General features: G+C 37.8%; 1 protein-coding gene and 1 pseudogene across 18 annotated transcripts in view; both read left to right on the forward strand.

Annotated features, from left to right (window-relative positions):
* The window catches only part of MIPOL1 (mirror-image polydactyly 1), a 413275-nt gene that overhangs the window by 276484 nt on the left and 112174 nt on the right, over positions 1–24617 (forward strand). The window lies entirely within an intron of this gene.
* Positions 1441–1559, forward strand: LOC118145460 (5S ribosomal RNA; annotated as a pseudogene).

Consider the following 24617-nt stretch of genomic DNA (forward strand, 5'->3'; position numbering starts at 1 on the left):
ATTTTTCTGTCTTCTTCTGAGCCCTCCAAACTGTTCCAGCCTCTGCCTGTTACCTAGTTCCAAAGTCACTCCACATTTTGAGGTATCTCTTCAGCAATTCCTCACTCTGTTGTTATTAAATTACTGTATTAATCTGTTTCATGCCACTGATAAGACATACCTGAGATTGGGCAGTTTACAAAAGAAATAGGTTTATTGGACTTATGGTTCCACATGGCTGGGGAAGCCTCACAATCATGGTGGAAGGCAAGGAGGAGCAAGTCACATCTTATGTGGATGTCAGCAGGCAAAGAGAGACCTTGTGCAAGGAAACTTCTGTATTTCAAACCATCAGACCTTGGGAGATCCACTCATTATCATAAGAACAACGACAACAGCAACAACAAGACCCAATCCCATAATTCAGTCATCTCCCATCAGGTCCCTCCCACAACACATGGGAATTAGATGAGCTACAAGCTGAGATTTGGGTGGGGAAACAGAGCCAAACCATATCAGTAGTGATAGAAAAATAGACACATAGATCAATGAAACAGAACAGAGAACCCAAAAATAAAGCTGCATACCTACAACTAACTGATCTTTGATAGGACTTGTAATATATAGTAAAGAAAGGACACACTGTTCAATAAATGGTATTGGAAAAATTGGATAGCCATATGAAGAATAGCAAAACTGGACCCGTCTCTCACCATATACAGTAAGTAACTCAAGATGGATTAAAGGTTTGAACATTAGACCTGAAACTGAAAATCCTAGAATAAAACCTAGGAAAAACTCTTCTGGACATCAGCCTAAGCAAAGATTTTATAACTAAGACTTCAAAAGCAAATGGGACTTTTGAACAAAAGTAGACAAATGGGACTCAATTAAACTAAACTTGTAGGCAGCAAAAGAAATAATCAACACATTAAACTGATAAACTATAGAAGAGAGGTGCTATTTGCTGTAAACTATGCATTCAACAAAGGACTAACACTCAGAATCAACAAGGAACTCAAATAGCTCAACAAGAAACAAAAATACCCCATTAAAAATTGGGAAAAGAACATGAACAGATATTTCCCAAAGGATTACATACAAGTGGGCAACAAACATGAAAAAAATACTCAAATCACTAAACAGAAGAAAAATGCAAATTAAAACCACCATAAGATACCATCTCATATGAGTCACAATTGCTATTATAATAAGTCAGAAAACAAAGATGGCAGCAAAGATGTGGAAAAAACGAACCTCTGTGGAAAATAGTATGGAGATTTCTCAAAGAAGTAAAAATGGTACTATCATTCAACACAGCAATCCCACTACTGGGTATCTACCTAAACAAAAAGACACCTGCACTTGTGCATTTATCACACCAGTATTCACAACAGCACAATTATGGAATGAACCTAAATATTCATCCACTGGATGACTTGATAAAGCAAATGTGGTACAGTCTACGGCCATTCCACCCTGAACCCATGGGATCTCTCCTGAACTCAGAAGTTAAGCAGGGTTGGGCCTGGTTAGTACTTGGATGTGAGACTGCCTGGGAATGCTGGGTGCTGTATGCTTAAAAAAGAAAGAAAGAAAAAGAAAATGTGGTACATATACACCATGGAGTACTACACAGCCATGAAAAAGAATGAAAATATGTCATTTGCAGCCATATGGATGGATCTTGAGGTCATTATCCTAAGAGGATAACTCAGAAACAAAAAATCAATTACTCTGTGTTCTCCCTTATAAATGGGAGCTAAACAATGGATACACCTGGAAATACAGAGAGGAATAATAGACACTAGGGACTCCAAAGTAGGGTAGGAAGAGGAAGGAGGTTAACAACTGAAAAATTGCCTTTTAGGTACAATGTTCACTATTTGGGTGATGAGTATACTAAAAGCCCAGAATATACCACTATGCAATATATCCATGTAATAGAGCTACATATGTACCCCCTGAATCCATAAAAATAAAAACAAATTTTTAAAAAGCTGGCTGGCAAAGGCTAGTTGATGCAGCTTGTCTTTTCACATATATGCAATTATGTATAGGTGCCAGAAAAAAAAAATTAATTTTCTGTTGAAGTGCCTATTTTAGCAGCAGTATACCCAATTTACATTTTTTTGTTTCCATGAGTACTTGGTTACCTGTGCAGCCTGAGTTAACTAGCATCGTATTTTCAACTTATTTCAGTGTAGTTTTGTTATCATTTTATATTGAGGACCCAGACATGTAACTGCTGGCCTTTGCCTTGTTCTGATCTGATTTCTCACCAAAACTTGAGAAGTAGGAAAATACCTTTATAATAAACATTTCAGAGATCTAAATCAATATAGACATGTTTCAGAAGGCATAAACCAGAAATTACAATTTAAAAACATGAATATTGTATGCTGCATTTTCGAACTTTGCCATATTATGGTTAGCAATATATAAAATGAAACTCCTTGAAGATGGAACGTGGTGGAACATGGTGCCTTACTCTTTTAAAGTGATACAATATTGAAATCATCTTTAGACAGGATTTTAGGAACAATTTAGAAAACTTCCCATCATTGCACTTGGACCATCAATAACACTTAAAACTTACTTAATATGTCACTAATAATAGAAAGCTATTTCTCTTCCATAAACCAGCTATGTCAGGCAAAAAGATATGTAAATATTCATTTCAGCCCACCACAAGGTAAAATAGGCAGGTCTTCCTAGTGTTGAGAAATGCACCATTACGCCTCAAATCTAGCAAATTTGTAATATTTTTTCATTCTGGAAATTAAACTTTAATGATTTTACTCTAATAGTATTTTTTTATTTTTAAATTTTAACCCTTTTTTATTTTTAAATTTTATTTTTAAAATTTAACCCTTTTGATGTTGGATGCATCTTGATATTGTCATTAATTCAGTGTAGTGCTTTCAGTCGCCAGTTCTTATTTCACACTTAGGAATGTAATTTGTGACTTTCTGCAATTAGGCTCTTAAAATTCCCACCTCATAAGTCAGTCAGTCTTTAGTAAGTGTCTTAAATTTTAGACTGAAATACATTTAAACTATTTCTCCTTCCAGAATAAAAAACAAATGTATTACTAACTTCCTTCACAATCTGTAAGCATGAAATAAGTGTAAATTTAAAGAAATCAGTCTCTTTTCTAGACAAGACCTAAGCAATTATCAAGTATTCTAATAAAACTTACATCTTGGGAGATTTGTTTTTATTTAAAGAATGAAACTGCTAGTTTATCTGCCTACCTAGGAGTTAAAGGTAAAACAAGGGGGCTTTAAACTCAATAGATAAGTTAAAAAGTAAACATGTAAAACCCAACCTGTACTGTGTTGAATAAAAAGCAAAAATCTAAATGTCTTCTGGTTTTTCAGAGTGTGTTGCAACAGAAAGTTTATAACATTTCCTTATGACAGCTGTATAACAGGTTTCGAACAAGTCTAGTGTAGTGTTTAGTAAAGTGAAAGAGGTTGGGTTTTATGCTTTTCAAGTTGGCATTTTACCAAGAGTGAAGTTTGGTGGTTGTTATTTTTCTCTCTTATGTTTAAGTGACAAAGTACTTGATTAATGTGAACATGATTTTATATTAATTCTTATTTCTTCTTTTTCTGAGGAAGATAATAAAATGAAATATCCAAATACTTTTACGCCTACACAGTATATTGCTGAGCAAATTATTTATGGAAGAGAAGGAAAGATAAAGTTGCTTTTAAGAGTCCTTTAACATATCAGTTTGATAACTAGCAAAACACCTTTACAGCCATTAAATATTTACCAAGACTTGGCTTTGGACAGGGGGGCAGTTTAGTGCACCAAATTTCACTCTATGCAATGCCATTGATTAGCTATCAGAAGGACATAGTTAATAAGTAACTTTAGGCATTACAGAGCACTCTACATTCTTGTCAAATCTTTTCTCTGAAGATGACCTAAAAAAAAAGTCAGTTACAACCAATATTTACCCCACCAATGATTGCACAAGCACAACTTTAAAAGAAATAAAGGCCAGGCAAATCAGTTGAGCAGTACTTAGGCAATCTTTCCTAGTGACTGTTGTCATTGCTGCTGGACTTTAGAACTGAACATGTTTACATTTAATTAGAAAGGACACACAGTTTACAGCACAGTAGCTATCAATATCGGATCAGAATTGATTTCCACTTTCTCGCCAGTGATTGCTTCCTTCAAGCTAATTAAAAAAGGCATGTAATCAAATGACTTACATAAATATTACAGCAAAGTAAACAATATTTCCTGATGATAAAAACAAAAGTACATGACATTCATCCTGATCATTAGCTATGTTTGTTGAAAGAATTCTGTTGCTTATAAATGTGAAATAAGGCAAGTTTTAGCATTATCAAACTGCAAAGAAGAAACTTCAATGAATGTTTTGCTAAGTACTTTAGCTCTCAAAGAAACTATAACCTTAATTTTATCTTTATAATCCCTAAAACATGTAGATAAAGCAATCTGATAGAACCTTCAGTTGACTTTATTCAACTTTTCAATTTTCACATATTGTACAGAAAAACCATTGAAAAATATAATGAAATAAATAAGTTGATTTTTTAAAATAAGGTACATACAGCACATGCGTAATTTGCTTAAATTAGGGATCATCTTGGTGTAAATGAATAACAGTTCTCTCATTACTGTAGGCAAAATCATCAACAAAATTACGATAAAAGATTATTTTTTTCTATTCTCTGTAAAGATACCTGCTTCAGATTTCACAAGCTAACATTTTGGCAATTATGATAAATTATGGTGAAGTAATTTTAAAATAAGAAATATAAAGGGAAGTAGAAGTTACCTTCAGGAGAATCACAGCCTTTCTTCCTTATCTATGGGATCTGCTATGCAATAGCACATCTACAATTGAAGGCCATCAAGACTTAAGGAGATATAGATTGTGAGCAGGTCTTAAGAAACATTGGTTAATTCACAAATATTTATTAAGTATTCTTTGAAGTGCTGAAGATAAAATGGTGAGTAAAGCCTCTATACAATTAGAAATTTTTATCTTCTTTGTATACTGTTGTATTCCCATGCATTTACTATGTACTTGTCATATACTATGTGACAATATAGTATATAAACATATATATACATATGTGTGTGTGCATTGTGTGTGTGTAGTTGCTCAATAAATGTTTATTGAATGAGTGCCCCTTTTAGCAATTATTTTACCACAAGCAAATGTTTACTCAATTACCAGGGATCTTCCAGTAGCACTTCTTTTTAGCATTCCAGGAAAACTGCTGAAATCCATAATGATGTTATAGTAATGAGAATCAATGTAACATTCCCTTCCAGGATACAGTAATTCATGAAGTTAGTTTTGCTTACTTTTCTTTCATTTCCTTTTTAAATCTCGGGATGTTTTTAAATTACTCTTTAGTGTACACAAAGCAATTAGTCTGTAATCCACATTGATTAACTATAGACTAGTCCTAAATATCCAGACCTTATATTCTGCAGTACATATGCAAATTACAGATTCTCACCATCCATTAAAACATAAAAACTTAAGAACCACATAAAACAGGCTTAAGGAACAAATTATTAATGTATCCATTTCACAATATTTATTAAACCCTTTTCCAGGTAATAGATAGAGATTAAATGGTGAAAAGACAGTTTCTCATGGGGTTTACTCCTTATCCATTTGAAATGTCTGAGTACTATGGGAGAGCATGAGGGAATGACCTAAGCTGGATACTAGGTCAGATTTCTTGGAGACTTTCCTATCCAAGCTGAGATCCAAAGGATCTGTAGGAGCTAGTTAAGTAAAGGGAGATAGTGTCGGTGTTCTAGGAAACTTGAAGGTTATTCATCCTGACTGGAATATAGAGGTAAAGAGGTGAATGATGAGAAATGAGCTATAAAGAGAGGCATGAAAAGCTTTGTAAATGAGGTTTAACAGAGGGCACCAAGATGGCCAAGAGGAGGCAACATCGGAATGCAGCTCCCAGCAAATGAGATGCACAGGGCTAGTGGACTTCACAATTCCAAGTGAGGTGCCGGATTCATTTCAGTGGAACTGGTAGGACACTGACAATAGCCCAGAGAAGGCAAGCTGAAGCTGAAGCAGGGCAAGAGCAGCCCAGGGAGGGATGAACTGAGACAGTACGGGGCACATCCCCACCTGGAACGTGCAGCTGGCTTACAGGGTCAGGGACTTCATGCCTTCCATACTCTGATTCAGATCCATGGCTTCCCTCGTCCCTCCTGCAACCCACAGTCCACGAGAGCCCCACCAGGCTGAGGGGGTGCTGTGGGTTTTCAATGCAAATCTGAGCAATTGCTCCCACCTGGTGCCGTAAGTTGTCAGCATGAACCTGGATGGAAGTTTGGACTAACACCAGTGAGACAGAACTACCTTTTCCACAGAAAGAGGCAGAGTTGAAAGTAGGGAAACAGGCCATAGAGCCTGGCAGGCCCCACCCCCACAAAACTGAAACTGAAGCCCGCAGGCTAGAGGGCTTTGCAGTGAATGAGACAGTTTGACCTTAACCGGGAAGTTCGAGCTTGGGGAAGGAGAGATGCCATTGGGAAGATGGGGCTAACACCTGCGTAAACAAACTCCAGAGGAAGACAGCCCAACCTAGCAGCCTGACTGAATCCTAGGCAGACCAGCAGCACCTCTACAGGCCAAAAAAGATCTAGCTCCAAACTGAACAGAAAGGATGTCCACTCAGAGATTCCTCCCGAAATCACCAAAGTCAAAGATCAAAGATAGATAAATCCACAAAGATGGGAAGAAACCAGCGCAAAAAGGATGAAACCATCAAACACCAGAACACCTCTTCTTCTCCCAGGGATCACAACTCCTCACCATCAAGGGGACAAAACATGACAGAGAATAAGTTTAATAAGTTTGACGAATTGACAGAAACAGGCTTGAGAAGGTGTGTAATAACAAATTTATCTGAGTTAAAAGACCATGTTCTAACTCAATGCAAAGAAACTAAGAACCTTGAAAAAAGGTTGGATGAAATGCAAAGTAGAATAACCAGTTTAGAAAAGAACATAAATGACTTGATGGAGCTGAAAAACATAACATGAGAACTTCGTGAGACATACATAAATTTCAACAGCCAAATTGATCAAGCAGAAGAAAGGGTATCAGAGATTGAAGATCAAATCAATGAAATAAAATGAAAAGCCAAGATTAGAGAAAAATGAGTGAAAAGAAATGAACAATGCCTCCAAGAACTATGGGATTATGTGAAAAGACCTAATCTATGCTTCATTGGCATACCTGAATGTGACGGGGAGAATGAATCCAAGTTGGAAAACATCCTTCAGGATATTATCCAAGAGAACTTTCCCAAACTAACAAGGTAGGCCAATATTCAAATCTAGGAAATACAAAGAACACCACAAAGATACTCCTCAAGAAGAGCAACCCCAAAGCACATAATTGTCAGATTCACCAGGGTTGAAAGGAAGGAAAAAATCCCAAGGGCAGCCAGAGAGAAAGGTCAAATCACCCACAAAGGAAAGCCCATTGGGCTCACAGTGGATCTTGCAGCAGAAACCCTACAAGCTAGAAGGGAGATGGGACCAATATTCAGCATCCCTAAAGAAAAGAACTTTCAATGCAGAATATCATATCTGGCCAAACTAAGCTTCACAAATGAAGGAAAAATAAAATCCTTGATGGACAAGCAATTGTTGAGAGAGTTTGTTGCTATAAGACCTGCCTTGCAAGAGCTCCTGAAGGAAGTACTAAACATGGAAAGGAACAACCAGTACCAGCCACTGCAAAAACATACCAAATGGTAAAGAACAACAATGCAATGAAGAAACTACATCAGTTAACGGACAAAACAACCAGCCAGTAACAAAATGACAGGATCAAATTCAAACGTAACAATAGTAATGTTGAGTGTAAATGGCCTAAAACCCCCAATCAAAAAACACAGACTGGCAAACTGGACAAAAAGTCAAGACCCATCAGTGTGCTGTATTCAGGGCACCCACCTCACATACAAAGACTCACACAGACTCAAAATACAGGGATAGAAGAAGATTTACCAAGCAAATGGAGAATAAAAAAAAGCAGGGGTAGCAATTCTAGTCTCTGAAAAAATGGACTTTAAAACCAACAAAGATCAAAAGAGACAAAGAAAGGCATTACATAATGGTAAAAGGATCAATGCAACAAGAAGAGCTAACTATCCTAAATACATATGCACCCAATGCAGGAGCACCCAGATACATAAAGCAAGTTCCTCATGACCTACAAAGAGACTTAGACTCCTTCACAATAATACTGGGAGACTTTAACACTCCACGTCAATATTGGACAGATCAATGAAACAGAAAGTTAACAAGGATATCCAGGACTTGAATGCAGATCTGGACCAAGTGGACCTAATAGACATCTACAGAACTCTCCACCCCAAATCCGCAGAATACACATTCTTCTCAGCACCACATCACACTTACTCTAAAATTGACCACATAATTGGAAGTAAATCACTCCTCAACAAATGCAAAAGAATGGAAATCATAAAAAAACAGTCTCTCAGGCCACAGAACAATCAAATTAAAAATCAGGATTAAGAAAAACACTCAAACATTACAATTACATGGAAACTGAACAACTTGCTCCTGAATGATGCATAAACAGTGAAATGAAGGCAGAAATAAAAAAATAAAAATAAAAATGTATGAAAATCTATGGGACGCATTTAACCCAGGGAATGATACATTCATATTTGTGCTTTAGAAAACTCACTCAAAACAAGAAACAATTGAAAGACTATCGTGCTATGTTATTCCATTCTTGCATTGCTATAAAGGGACCTGAGAGTGTAATTTATAAAGAAAGGAGGTTTAATTGGCTCACAGTTCTGCAAGCTATGTAGGAAGGATAGTGGCATCTGCTTCTGGGGAGGCCAGAGGAAGCTTCCAGTCATGGAGAAGGTAAAGGGGGAGCAGACACATCACATGGCCAGAGCAGGAGGAAGAGAGAGAGTGCAGGGTGGTGTTACATACTTTTAAACAACCAGATCTGGTGAGAACTCACTATCACAAGAACGGTACCAAGCGGATGGTACTAAACCATTCATGAGAACAACCCCATGATCTAATCACCTCCCACCAGACCACAGTTGCAACACTGGGGATTACAGTTTGACATGGATTTGGGCAGGGACACAGATGCAAACCATATCATGTGGTAATACACTTGAAAGAAAAATGGCAGTCACTCTAAATTAAGATAGTGGTGATGGAGCTTGCTATGGTTTGAATGTGTCCCCCAAAGGTTTATTAAAAATTATTGCCACTTTAACAGTATTAAGAGGTGGGGCCATTAATAGGTTATCCAGCTATGAGGGCTCTGCCTCATGGCTGGATTCATTAACCTTCATGAATGGATTAATTCCATTATCATAGAAGAGGATTAATTATGTTAGGAGTGGGCTCTTAATAAAAGGCTAAGGTCAGCCCCCATTTTCTCTCTCTTGTGTGTCCTTCCACCTTCCACTTTACACCATGGGATAACCCTCACCAGATACCAATGCCATGCTCTTGGGCTTTCCAGCTTCCAGAACCAAATAATCTTTTATTGTTTGTAAACTGCCTAGCATATGGTATTCTGTTATAGCAACAGAAAATGGACTAAAATGAGGATGGAAAGAAATTGAAAGATGCAAAGGAGATTTATGTTTAAAACAGCATAATTGAATAGAGTGTGAGATGAGAGATAAATATTAAGGAGGACGTACAGTTTTCATGCATGAACAACTGAGTAGATGGTGATGCCTAAGGAAAGGAATAGAAAGGGCCAATTTGCAGAGGGGTACAAAAATGAGATCATGAGTTCAGCTTTAGACATTTAATTGTAGATATTTGAAGACTGGTGACATGGAGATGTTTATGAGTTGGTTATGAAAATCAATTGCTCAGCATAGAAATATGAGTTGGAGAGAAATACTTCAGAGTTAAAGGTCATTAGTTATATAGATGATCAAGTGAAGCCACTTGATATGGCTTGGATTTGTGTCCTTCCCAGAATCTCATGTTGAATAGTGATCCCCAGTTTTGCAGGAGAGGCCTGGTGGAAGGTGATTGGATCATGGGGGCAGATTTCCCCCTTGCTGTTCTCGTGAAAGCAAGTTCTCATGATATGTTTAGAGTGTGCATCATCTCCCCTTGTGCTCTCTCTGCTACTCTGCCATGTGAAGATGTTCCTGCTTCCCCTTTGCCTTTCACCATGCTTGTAAGTTTTCTGAGGCCTCCCCAGCCATGCTTCCTGCACAGCCTGCAGGACTGTGAATCAATTAAACCCCTTTTCTTATAAATTACCCAGTCTCCAGTAGTTCTTTATAGTAATGTGATAACAGACTAATATACCATCAGTGTGGGTTGAAATCAAGAGAGAGTAGGTAGAATGAGAAGATACCAGTTAAAGGTTAAGTAGAAGACAAGAAGTCCCTAAAGAAGATTGAGAAGCATCAAGGAAAATAAGCAGAAACCAGAATTGTATTGTCATGGAAAGCAGGGAAAAAAGGCATTTCCAGAAAGAATTGGTCTCAGGTCAAATAAGATGACTGAAAAGTATCTTTTAATGCGAAGGAGAGTAATAGACACTGGGAACTCCAAAATGGGGGATGTTGGGAGGTGGGTGAGGGTTGAAAAGTTACCTACTGGGTGTAGTGTTCACTGTTTGGGTGATGGGTACACTAAAAGCCCAGACTTCACCACTACACAATATATCTACGTAGCAAAACTGCACATGTACTCACTGAATTTATACAAATAAATTTTTAAGTATCTTTTATATTTAGTAAAAATCATAGGAACACTTGGGGACAGAGATTATAGACCCTTGAATTGAAGTTGTGAAGATAAATACAACAAACAGACAATTTGATTCTAAATGAGATGACACCAAACCAGGTCCAAGAGAAATCCCATCTTGTAGAACAAACAGTAATATTTTCATAATTTAGTGAGTCAAAATCCTTGATAGAAAACAACAAAATCTTCTAAGTAGTATGTCTGGCCCAAATAACTAAAAAAATAAGTTCCTGAACTTTGTTATATTTCCTGGGTTTGCACCTCAGTATAGCTCCATATTCTCTTACAATTCCAAAGCTCTCCAACTTAGAGAAGGGAGAGGTGAGGCTTAGCAGTTAGAGATCTAGTGTCTTATTAGAGAATGTGATCACTTGTAGCTATACAAACTAGCTCCTAGCCAGAGCAATTTTTTAAAAGGCAAATATTCTACCCTTTCTTTAAAACCTTTTAGCAGTTTCTTATTTGCTCTATGATAAAGACCAAAATATTCTATATTTCAGGAAGATTCTATGTGATCTGATGCCAACCACATTTTTTTGATGGTCTCTGAACACTGCCTAATTGGGATTTATTTAGCTCCTCAGCTCTCTTTTCTCTTGCTATAGGCCTTTGTACATGTCCTTCCCTGTGTCTGAAAAGTTTTCTTCCACCATCCTTCAATTTAATACCTATTTTTATCTTTAAATCTCAACTCAAATGTCACCTCCTTTGCTTTATAGCATTTGTAATAATTTAAAACATGTGTTTGATCAATACTCATCTCTAGCCCCAGCAAAGCACCCAGCACATAATAGTCACTCATTTATAGAAGGAAGACAAACAGGGCCTGAGGTATCTCAATGCATCACTATGCAGTTCCAAGTAAAACAAAGCATATGCTTATAATAGGCATAATGGTACATGCATGTACTATATTAGCATTTACTATATTAGCTTTTAATAGGCATGTACTATATTAGCATTTCAATTAACCAAGTAGCTATTTACAAACAGCTGTGTAGCAAGCACTGTGCATTAGTAATAGTCTCATAATATGAATTTATTTAGACCTCATATCTGAATTCAACATCAGTGCCTATCCCTAAGCTGTATATAATGTAAAATAAAACTGTGTATTTAATAAGACTTGATTTATGGTTTCTAAGGGAGTTGGGGTAATTAACAAAATTGAAAAATATTGGCCCTCTGTAAGAACAGTTATTTGCTATTATTATTGCAAAATAAGTTTTGCACCAGCCTATACATTTTTAGTGTAAAAATTTATTCATGTTGATGTAGTGGGGTATAATTTCTCATTGTGGAGAAACTGGCTAGTGAGAGTGTGCTGAGCTCCTCAAAAATTATTTTGGCTAGAATTGACCCTTATGCAGATGGCACTATTCTTTTGTGACTGAGTGCCCCCATCTAAGCAGAATTAAGATGAAAAATGATGATAGCTTGTTTTTAACTATGTGTCTTCTTTGAAAAATTATGTAAAGGTAATTTTATCTACCCTTCAGTACTAAGCAGGGATACATTAACATAATGAGAACATCTTATTTTTTTGTAAGGCATCAGCATCCTACTGTACAATTCTAATAAGTCCCATTCTGAGCTGGAATATGTTACCCTCTGAAGGAACACAGGATTCTGTAAAGTGCCTCTTGAAATACTTGAAGAGACTTATCATAGTCCTTTAATTTTTCTCGATTCCTGCCTAGTATGTTTTCTCAGCAGTTTTCCATAAAACCTAATAAGTTTTATAGACCACACACTATCTGGTAAGTCCTCCTATAGCAGTGCTTCTATTTATCACTATTATAAATTGTATCTAGCATAACTGAATTCAGGTCTGATTAGGTCTAGTTTGGACACTGCTGTAGCTTGGATGTTTGGCCCCTCCAAACCTCATGTTGAAATTGAATCCCTAATGTGGTGGTGTTAGAAGGTGGAGCCCAGTGGAGGTGTTGGGGTTATGGGGGCAGATCCTGCATGATGAACTTGGTGCCTTTCTCATGGTAATGAGTGAGTTCTCACTCAATTAGTTGCCACCCTGTTAGTTCTTTCTCAATTAAAGATGGTTTTGAAAAGCATACAGTTCGTTTCTTCCTGTTTGAATACCCTTTATTTCTTTCTCTTGCCTGATTTCCCTGGCCAGAACTTCCAATACTATGTTGAATAGGAGTGGTGAGAGAGGGTATCCTTGTCTTGTGCTGGTTTCCAAAGGGAATGCTTCCAGCTTTGCCCATTCAGTATGATATTGGCTGTGGGTTTGCCATAAATAGTTCTTACTATTTTGAGATACGTTCCATCAATACCTAGTTTATTGAGAGTTTTTAGCATGAAGTGGTGTTTAATTTTATAAAAGGCCTTTCCTTTTTTTTTTTTTTTTTGAGACGGAGTTTCGCTCTTGTTACCCAGGTTGGAGTGCAATGACGCGATCTCAGCTCACCGCAACCTCCGCCTCCTGGGTTCAGGCAATTCTCCTGCCTCAGCCTCCAGAGTAGCTGGGATTACAGGCACACGCCACAACACCCAGCTAATTTTTAAAATATTTTTAGTAGAGAAGGGGTTTCACCACGTTGACCTGGATGGTCTCAATCTCTTGACCTCGTGATCCACCTGCCTCAGCCTCCCAAAGTGCTGGGATTACAGGCTTGAGCCATGGCGCCTGGCCTATAAAAGGCCTTTTCTGCATCTATTGAGATAATCATGTGGTTTTGTCATTGGTTCTGTATATGTGATGGATTACATTTATTTATTTGCATATGTTGAACCAGCCTTGCATTCCAGGGATGTAGCTCGCTTGATTGTGGTAGATAAGCTTTTTGATGTGCTACTGGATTCAGTTTGCCAGTATTTTATTGAGGATTTTCAAATCAATGTTCATCAGAGATATTGGCCTGAAATTTTCTTTTTTGTTGTTGTGTCTCTGCCTGGTTTTGGTATCAGGATGATGCTGGCCTCATGAAATGAGTTAGGGAGGAGTTTCTCTTTTTCTATTGTTTGAAATAGTTTCAGAAGGAATGGTATCAGCTCCTCTTTGTATCTCTGGTAGAATTCAGCTGTGAATCATCTGGTCCTGGGCTTTTTTTTTGGCTGATAAGCTATTAATTACTGCCTCAACTTCAGAACATATTATTGGTCTATTCAGGGATTTGACTTCTTCCTGGTTTAGTCTTGGGAAGGTGTATGTGTCCAGGAATTTATCCATCTTTTCTAGATTTTCTAGTTTATTTACATAGAGGTGTTTATAGTATTCTCTGATGGTAGACTGAATAAAGAAAATGTGCCACACATACACTATGGAATACTACGCAGTTATAAAAAAGGATGAGTTCATGTCCTTTGCAGGGACATGGATGAAGCTGGAAACCATCATTATCAGCAAAGTAACACAAGAACAGAAAGCCAAACACTGCATGTTCTCACTCCTAAGTGGGAGTTAAACAATGAGAACACATGGACACAGGGAGGAGAATATCACACACCATGGCTTGTCAAGGGTTGGGGGGCTAGTGGAGGGACAGCATTAGGAGAAATACCAAATTTAGATGACAGATTGATAGGTGCAGCAAATCACTATGGCACTTGTGTACCTATGTAACAAACCTGCACATTCTGTACATGTACCCCAGAACTTAAAGTATAAAAATATTTTTTCATTGTATAGATACATAATGGTTTGTTTATATATTCACCTAATGAAAGGCATCTTGGTTGTTTCCAGTCTGGAGAAATTATGAATAAAACTAATATAAACATTCATGTGTAGGTTTTTTTATGGACATAGTTATTGAACTCTATTGGGTAAAGCATTGGAGCATGATTGCTAGATCATATGGTGATATTTTTTGGCTGTGTCCATACTCAAATCTCATCTTGAAATGTAACTCCCATAATCCCCATGTGTCATGGAAGGGACCAGGTGGAAGGAAATTAAATCATGGGGGCAGTTTTTTCCATGATAGTGAATAAGCCTTGCAAGATCTAATGGTTTTATAAAAGGCAATTCCCCTATATAGGCTTTCTTTTCTGCCACCCTGTAAGACATGCCTTTGCTCTTCATTCACCTTCAGCCATGATTATGAGGCCTCCCTAGCCATGTGAAATTGTGAGTCTATTAAACCTCCTTTTCTTTATTAATTACCTAGACTATATTCGATTTGAAAGAATCTGCCAAACTGTCTTTCATAGTGGTTGTGCTATTTTACATTCTCACCAGCAATGAATGAGAGTTTCAGTTGTACAGCATCCTTACCAGCAATTGATATTTTTAGGTTTTTGGATTTTAGCCATTCTAATAGTAATGTGGTAGCATATAATTGTTGTTTTAGCTTACAATTCTCTGATGACATGTGATGTTGAGCCTTTTATATGCTTTTGCCATCCATATGCTTTTTTTGCTTAAGTGTCTGTTAAGATCTTTTACTTTTTTTTTTTTTTTTTTGAGACGGAATTGCTCTGTCACCCAAGCTGGAGTGCAGTGGTGCGATCTTGGCTCATTGTAACCTCCACCTTTCAGGTTCAAGCGATACTCCTGACTCAGCCTCCTGAGTAGCTGAGACTAAAGATATGCACCACCATAATTTTTGTATTTTTAGTAGAGATAGTGTTTCACCATGTTGGCCAGGCTGGTCTGGAACTTCAGACCTCAAGTGGTTCACCTGTCTCAGCCTCCCAAAATGCTGGGATTACAGCCTTGCTCATTTTTTAAATTAAGTTATTTATTTTCTTATTGTTGATTTTAAAGGGCTCTTTGTATATTTTGAATACCAGTCCTTTATTAATATGTGTTTTGCAATGATGTTCACCTGTTTCATGAGTTGTCTTTTCATTCTTTTTAACAGTGCCTTTTGTAGCACAGAAGTTTTTACTTTTAACGAGATCCAACTTACCTGTTCTTTTCTTTCATAAACTACGTTTTTGGTGCTACATCTAACAACTGATCACCAAGCCTAAGGTCACCTAGATTTTCTCTTGTTTTTTTTTTAAAGAAGTTTTATAATTTTGTGTTTTGCTGTTTAGTCTTATAGTCCATCTTGATTCACAATTGGTGAAAAATGCAAGGTCTTTGTCTAGATTCATTTTTTCATATGGATATCCAATTGTCCAGCACTATTTATTTAAAAAAAACTATTCTTTGTTCATTACATTGCTTATGCTACTTTGTCAAAGATAAGTTGACAATATTTGTGTGGATCTGTTTCTGGGCTTTCTTCTCTTCCATTGATTGATTTGTCTATTCCTTTGTGATACAATGCTGTCTTCATTACCACAGTAGTATAGTAAGTCTTGAAGTTAGGTGGTGTCAGTCCTCCAACATTGTTCTCCTTATATACTGAGTTGACTATTTGGGGTCTTTCACCTCTCTACATAAGCTTTAAATATCAATTTGTCAATACAAAATAATTTGCTGGAATTTTTATAGGGATTGTGTTGCATGTATAGATCAAATTGGAAGAACTGGCATCTTAACAATACTGAGTTGTCTTACCCAAGACTCCATTTACTTACATCTTTGATTTCTTTCATCAGAGTTACATAGGTTTCCTCATATAGATCTTGTACATATTTTATTGCATATATACCTAAATATTTCTCTTTTTGGCACTAATGTAATCTCAAAATTGTTCATTGTTGCTACATAGGAAGGTAATTGACCTTAAAATAATCTTATGTCCTGCAGCCTTGCTTTAATCATTAATCATTAATAGTTCCAGGAGTTGTTTGGTTGGTTGGTTGGTTGGTTGGTTTGCAATGTTATTTTCAACCCTAATCATGTCATCTGCAGAAAAAGACAGTTTTATTTCTTCCTTCCCAGTCTTTATACTTTTCACTTTCTTTTCTTGTGTCATTGCATTAGCTAGGACTTCCAGTACGATGCTGAACAGAAGTAGTGAGAGAGCACTTCTTACCTTTTTCTTGTTCTTAGAGATAAAGCATCTATTTTCCTATGATTACGTATAATAACTGTACAGTTTTTATAGATGAACTTGAGATAGTTCCTCCCTATTTCTAGTTTTCTGAGAGGTTCTATCATGAATGGGTATTGGATTTTGTCAAATACTTCTAACGCATTTTTATATTATTAAAAATTTTTAGTTTTTAGACTCTTTTGTGATGGAGTACATTAATTGATTTTTAAACCAGGCTTGGATATATGGAATAAGTCTCACTTGATCATAGAGTATAATTGCTTATATATTTTGTTGGATTTAATTTGCTAATATTTTGTTTAGGGTTTTTACATCACATTGGTTTGTAAGCTTTACCTTCTTGTAACGTCTTAATCTGGTTTTGGTATTAGGGTAATGCTAGCCTATTTAATTGAATTAAATGATGTTTCTTCTGCTTGTATTTTTTGAATGAGATCATAGAGAATTGACGTTATTTTTTCTTAAATACTGACTAGAATTCACCAGTGGGCCTGGTGCTTTCATTTTTGGAATGTTATTGATTATTTTATTGAATTTATTTCATAAAAATTTTTTCCAATTATTTATTTCTCCTTGTATGAGTTTTGGTAATTTGTGTCTATCATGGAATTGATCACTTTCATGTAAGTTATTAAGCTTACAGGCATGGGATTGTTCATAACATTTTTCTATTATACTTTTAATGTCCCTGAGATCAGTACAAATTGCACATCCTGAATCTGAAAACCAAAATGCTCAAAGTCTAAGACTTTTGTGAGTGCTGACATGACATCACAAGTAGAAAATTCCACACCTGACCTCATGTGACAGGTTACAATAAAAATGCAGGCACACAACACACAGTTTATTCAGCATCCTCAAGGGAAAAAAGACCCTCCCATCCCCATTCCCATTCAACTTCAATATACTTTTTCTGTTCTTATCCAGATTCCCCTACACAAGCACACCTAAGAAGCGTAATAAAATGGCATGTGTGCAGGCTAGATGCATGAACAGCAGGTCACTATAATGCCCCACATGGGGCAAGAATTTATATTCATTGCTCATTGTGTGTTTTTGTTTTGTATTGTTTATTCTCTGCTCTGTGGTGTAAAGATATTGCTGAAAATATCTAAAAGGTCTGCAGATGCCCCATTGGGAACAATGATAAGAAAAAAAAAGAAGCATTTATGTTTATCTGTAGCTCAGAAAGTCATGCTATTGGAGAGACTGGACAGCAGTGTAAGTGTGAAATGTCTTACAAAAGAGTACAGTGCTAGAATGACTACCATATATGACCTGAAGTAACAGAAGGACAAGCCATTGAAGTTCTATGCTTAAAGTGATTAAAAATAAAACACTACATAAAGCTAAAATATGAAGACCTCAATCATGTATTGAAAGAGTAGATCCATCAGTGTTGCAGTGAATTTATGACACTTAATGGTATGCTCGTCATTAAACAAGCAAAGATCTTGCACAATGAACTGAAAATTGAAGAAAACTGCAAATATTTAACAGGCTGGTTGCAGAAACTGAAAAAGAAATGAAAGGTATTAAATTTTTAAAGATTTATGGTGATAAAACATCTGATCACAAAGCAGCAGAGAAATTCATTGACAAATTTGCCAAGGTCATTACTGATGAAAATCTGGGGCCATGAAACCACAAAGGAAGATAGCAAGAGATACCACAAAGTATCAACAAAACCACCAGGAAACAATTAGTGAAATGGCAGTAGTCTTTACCTATCAATAATTGCCATGAATAAAATTGAGTAAATTATCTTTAAAAAAAAAACATAGAGTGACTGAATGAACAAAAACCAAGACTCAACTATGTGCTGTCTACCAGAGACTAAACTTTACTTTTAAGGACACATAGACTGAAAGTGAAAGGGAACAAAAAGATATTTTACATAAATGGCTACCAAAAGATAGCAGGGGTAGCTATTCTTAGACAATTTAGATGTTAATTCAAAACTGTAAAAAATAGAACATTATAATAATGATAGAGGAGTCAGTTGATCAAGAGAATATAACAGTTGTAAATATTGTTTTAGTCAATAGAGATTTTAAGTCAAAAACTTTAAAAAAGAGACAGGACATTATACAATGATAAAGAGGTCCATTTTTCAAGAGGATATAACAATTATAAATATATACACATGTGACATCAGAATGCCTAAATATATGAAGCAGACATTGAAGAATCTGTGGAGAGATAAATTGCAATCCAGTAATAGCAAGAGACTTCAGTATACCACTTTATTTTTTTCTTGTTTCCAGTGCAGTTGGAGAATACCTCACTTTAAACAATGGACAGATAATACAGAAAGAAAAGTAGTAGTAAAATATTGGACATGAACAACACTCTAGCTCAAATGGAACTAACAGACATATATGGAACATTCAGTTCAACAGAAACAGAATACATATTCTTCTCAAGCACACATGGAACATTCTTCAGGATAGATCACTTGTTAGAGCATAAAACAAGCCTTAGAAAATTTAAGAATATTGAAATCATATCTTTCTTTTCAACCACATTAGTGTGAACCCTAGAATTCAAAACAGGAGGAATTTTAGGAACTTCACAAATATAATACTCCTGAATAACCAATGGGCAATGAAGAAATTAAAAGAAAAATTTAAAAATTATCTTAAGACAAATGAAAATTAAAACATGTCATCTGCAAATAGAGACAATTTGGCTTCCACCTTTCCTATTTGAATACCCTTTATTTCTTTTTCTTGCCTGATTGCTCTGGCTAGAACTTCCAGAACTATATTGAATAGGAGTGGTGAAAGAGGGCATCCTTATCTAGTGCCAGATTTCAAAGGGAATGCTTCCAGTTTTTGCCCATTCAGTATGATATTGGCTGTTGGTTTGTCATAAATAGCTTTTATTACTTTGAGATACGTTCCATCGATACTGAGTTTATTGAGGGTTTTGAGCATAAAGGGCTGTTGAATTTTGTCAAATGCCTTCTCTGTGTCAATTGAGATAATCATGTGGTTTTTGTTTTTGGTTCTGTTTATGTGGTGAATTACACTGATAGACTTGCGTATGTTGAACCAGCCTTGCATCCCCGGGATGAATCCTACTTGATCATGGTGAATAAGTTTTTTGATTTGCTGTTGCATTCGGCTTGCCAATATTTTATTGAAGATTTTTGCATCTATGTTCATCATGGATATTGGCCTGAAGTTTTCTTTTCTTGTTGGGTCTCTGCCGGGTTTTGGTATCAGAATGATGTTGGTCTCGTAAAATGATTTGGGAAGTATTCCCTCTTTTTGGATTGTTTGAAATAGTTTTAGAAGGAATGGTACCAGCTCCTCTTTGTGTGACTGGTAGAATTCGGCTGTGAACCCGTCTGGACCTGGGCTTTTTTTGTGTGGTAGGCTCTTAATTGCTGCCTCGACTTCTGACCTTGTTATTGGTCTATTCATAGTTTCAGCTTCCTCCTGGTTTAGGCTTGGGAGGATGCAGGAGTCCAGGAATTTATCCATTTCTTCCAGGTTTACTAGTTTATGTGCATAGAGTTGTTTGATAGTATACGTAGAAGACCCCATCACCTCAGCCCAAAAACTCCTGAAACTGATAAGCAACTTCAGCAAAGTCTCAGGATATAAAATCAATGTGCAAAAATCATAAGCATTTGTCTACACCAATAACAGACTTAAAGAAAGCCAAATCAAGAACGAACTGCCATTCACAATTGCTACAAAAAGAATAAAATACCTTGGAATACAACTCACAAGGAACGTAAGGGACCTCTACAAGGAGAACTACAAACCACTGCTCAACGAAATCAGAGAGGACACAAACAGATGGAGAAACATTCCATGTTCATGGTTAGGAAGAATTAATATCGTGAAAATGGCTATACTGCCCAAAGTAATTTACAGAATCAACGCTATCCCCATCAAGCTACCATTGACTTTCTTCACAGAACTGGAAAAAACCACCATGAACTTCATATGGAACCAAAAGAGAGCCCGCATAGCCAAGTCAATTCTAAGCAAAAAGAACACAGCGGGGGGCATCACACTACCGGATTTCAAACTATACTACAAGGCTACAGTAATCAAAACAGCATGGTACTGGTACCAAAACAGAGATATAGACCAATGGAACAAAACAGAGGCACCGGAGGCAACGAAACATATCTACAACTATACAATCTTTGATAAACCTGACAAAAACAAGCAAGGGGGAAAGGATTCCCTGTTTAACAAATGGTGTTGGGAAAACTGGCTAGCCATGTGCAGAAAGCAGAAACTGGAACCCTTCCTGACACCTTACACTAAAATTAACTCCAGATGGATTAAAGACTTAAACATAAGACCTGGCACCATAAAAACCCTAGAAGGAAATCTAGGCAAAACTATCCAGGACATAGGAGTAGGCAAGGACTTCATGAACAACACACCAAAAGCATTGGCAACAAAAGCCAAAATAGACAAATGGGACCTAATGAAACTCCACAGCTTCTGCACAGCAAAAGAAACAGTCACTAGAGTGGATTGGCAACCAACAGAATGGGAAAAAATTTTTGCAGTTTACCTATCTGACAAAGGGCTGATATCCAGAATTTACAAAGAACTCAAAAAGATTTACAGGAAAAAAACAAACAAGCCCATTCAAAAGTGGGCAAAGGATATGAACAGACACTTTACGAAAGAAGACATATATGAGGCCAACAATCATATGAAAAAATGCTCATCATCACTGGTCATCAGAGAGATGCAAATCAAAACCACATTGAGATACCATCTCACGCCAGTTAGAATGGCGATCATTAAAAAATCTGGAGACAACAGATGCTGGAGAGGATGTGGAGAAAAAGGAACACTTTTACACTGTTGGTGGGAGTGTAAATTAGTTCAACCATTGTGGAAGACAGTGTGGCGATTCCTCAAGGCCTTAGAAATAGAAATTCCATTTGACCCAGCAATCCCATTACTGGGTATATATCCAAAAGACTATAAATCGTTCTACTATAAGGACACATGTACACGAATGTTCATTGCAGCACTGTTTACAATAGCAAAGACCTGGAATCAACCCAAATGCCCATTGATAATAGACTGGATTGGAAAAATGTGGCACATATACACCATGGAATATTATGCAGCAATCAGAAATGATGAGTTCGTGTCGTTTGTAGGGACATGGATGAATCTGGAGAACGTCATCCTCAGCAAACTGACACAAGAACAGAAAACGAAACACTGCATATTCTCACTCATACGTGGGTGATGAAAAATGAGAACACACGTACACAGAAAGGGGAGTACTAAACACTGGGGTCTATTGGGGGGAAGAGGGGAGGGCCAGTGGGAAGGGGAGGTGGGGAGGGATAGCCTGGGGAGAGATGCCAAATGTGGGTGAAGGGGAGAAGGAAAGAAAAGCACACTGCCATGTGTGTTCCTACGCAACTGTCTGACATGCTCTGCTCATGTACCCCAAAACCTAAAATCCAATAAAATATTAAAAAAAAAAAAAAAAAAAGAGGAGGGGACTCAAGATGGCGCTGTGAGAACAACCCAGGATTGGAGCCCGCGTTGAATTCGCAAACGGTGAGTCAGTGCTGCATTTCCAGACTGATCTTTGTTGCCCACAGAACGGGGAAACTCCCAAGTATAAAAAGACACGGGACGCCAGGCAGTAGGTCTGCCTGGCGAAGCCGGCGCCGGGGCGGCGGCCGGCCCTACCCAGCAATCCCCACAGGGCGCGCTTGTCCGGGTGCCTTGTTGAACCGGCAACCTGAGACTTGAGAGGGCTGGACTTGAGACTGAACGAGACTTGCACAGTAGCCCAGCCCAGGGGATTGCAGGGACAGATCGCTTGGGATACCCAGTGGGACGAACAAAACCGCGATTTCAAACTATCCCGGGCAGACGGTCCGAGACGCTCTGTGGGGGAGGGGCGTCCACCACTACGGAGGCAACCTGCCCCAACTGATATACACGCCCACTGCTGAGGCAGCCAGCCGTTGCCGAGGCAACCCGTCCCTACTGAGATACACGCCCACTGCTGACGCAGCCTGCCGTTGCTGAGGCAACACACTACAACGAAGAGACTCCGCCGCAGGGCGTGGCGGAGACCACAGCAGAGCCGGCAGGAACAGCGCGAATCACACAACAGCAGGGCGGAGCCTCGGCAGCCAAACAGTGGCTAGTCTGCCTTTGAGCTGGGCAGGACACCTGATCGGACATCCAAAAATAAAGCCCAAACCCCTCAACACAGAGCATTTGAGAAAAAAAAAAGGGTTGTTTAATGAGCTGTGTTGCAGCAGAATCAAACATAGCAGCCTAACAGCCCTGAATGAACAACAGAGTGCACAGCTCAGCAATTAAACCCCTATAAAGTACAAACTGTCTCCTCAAGCAGCTCCCTGACCCCTCTATATCCAAAAGACTGTCATTAGGCAGGCATCATCCTGGGACAAAGAGAGCAGAAAAAGAAACTGGTAGCATCCCTCGCTGTGCCACGGCTACTAGAGGTGCACCCCAGACAGCAGGGTCTGGAGCGGACCTCAACAGTCGTACAGCGAAGGGGCTAGACTGGTAGAAGGAAAACCAAGCAACAGAAATACTTCATCATCAACATTCTGGGTGTCCACTCAGAGACCCAAACGAAAAGTCAGCAACTACGCAGACGACCAGCGGACAAATCCACAAAGATGGGAAGAAACCAGCGCAAAAAGGAGGAAAACACCCGAAACCAGAACACATCGCCTCCTAGAAAGGACCAAAACTCCTCACCAGCAAGGGAACAAAGCTGGACGGAGAATGACTGTGACGAAATGACGGAATTAGACTTCAGAAGATGGATAATGAGAAACTTTTGTGAGCTAAAAGATCATGTATTAAATCAATGCAAAGAAACTAAGAACCTTGAAAAAAGATTTGAAAAAAGATTCGAGGAAATGATAACAAGAATGGATACCTTAGAGAGGAATATGAATGAATTAAAGGAGCTGAAAAACACAATACGAGAACTTCGCGAAGCAAACACAAGTTTCAATAGCCGAATTGACCAAGCAGAAGAAAGAATATCTGAAGTCGAAGACCAACTCAATGAAATAAAACGAGAAACCAAGATCAGAGAAAAAAGCGCAAAAAGGAATGAACAAAGTCTCCAAGAAATGTGGGACTATGTGAAAAGACCTAACCTACGTTTGATAGGTGTACCAGAAGGGGACGAAGAGAATGAATCCCAGCTGGAAAATACTCTTCAGGACATCATCCAGGAAAATTTCCCCCACCTAGCAAGACAAGCCAACACTCAATTGCAGGAAATACAGAGAACACCACAAAGATATTCCGCAAGAAGAGCAACCCCAAGGCACATAATCGTCAGATTCAACAGGGTTGAAATAAAGGAGAGAATACTAAGGGCAGCCAGAGAGAAAGGTCGGGTCACCCACAAAGGGAAGCCCATCAGACTCACAGCAGATCTCTCGGCAGAAACACTACAAGCCAGAAGAGAGTGGGGGCCAATATTCAACATTCTTAAAGAAAAGAACTTTCAACCCAGAATTTCATATCCAGCCAAACTGAGCTTCAGAAGTGAAGGAAGAATAAAATCCTTTGCGAACAAGCAAGTACTCAGAGATTTTGTCACCACCAGGCCTGCTTTACAAGAGCTCCTAAAAGAGGCACTACACATAGAAAGGATCAATCAGTACCAGCCATTCCAAAATCACAATGAATGCTAAAGAGCTTCAACATAATGAAGAATTTACAACAACTAACAGGCAAAACAGCCACTTAGAATCAAAATGGCAGTATCAAATTCACACATAACAATATTAACCCTAAATGTAAATGGACTAAATGCACCAATCAAAAGACACAGACTGGCAAATTGGATAAAAATCCAAAACCCATCAGTGTGCTG

The sequence above is a fragment of the Callithrix jacchus genome, chromosome 8 (assembly GCF_049354715.1).
Source record: "Callithrix jacchus isolate 240 chromosome 8, calJac240_pri, whole genome shotgun sequence".
Classification (NCBI taxonomy): Eukaryota; Metazoa; Chordata; class Mammalia; order Primates; family Cebidae; genus Callithrix; species Callithrix jacchus.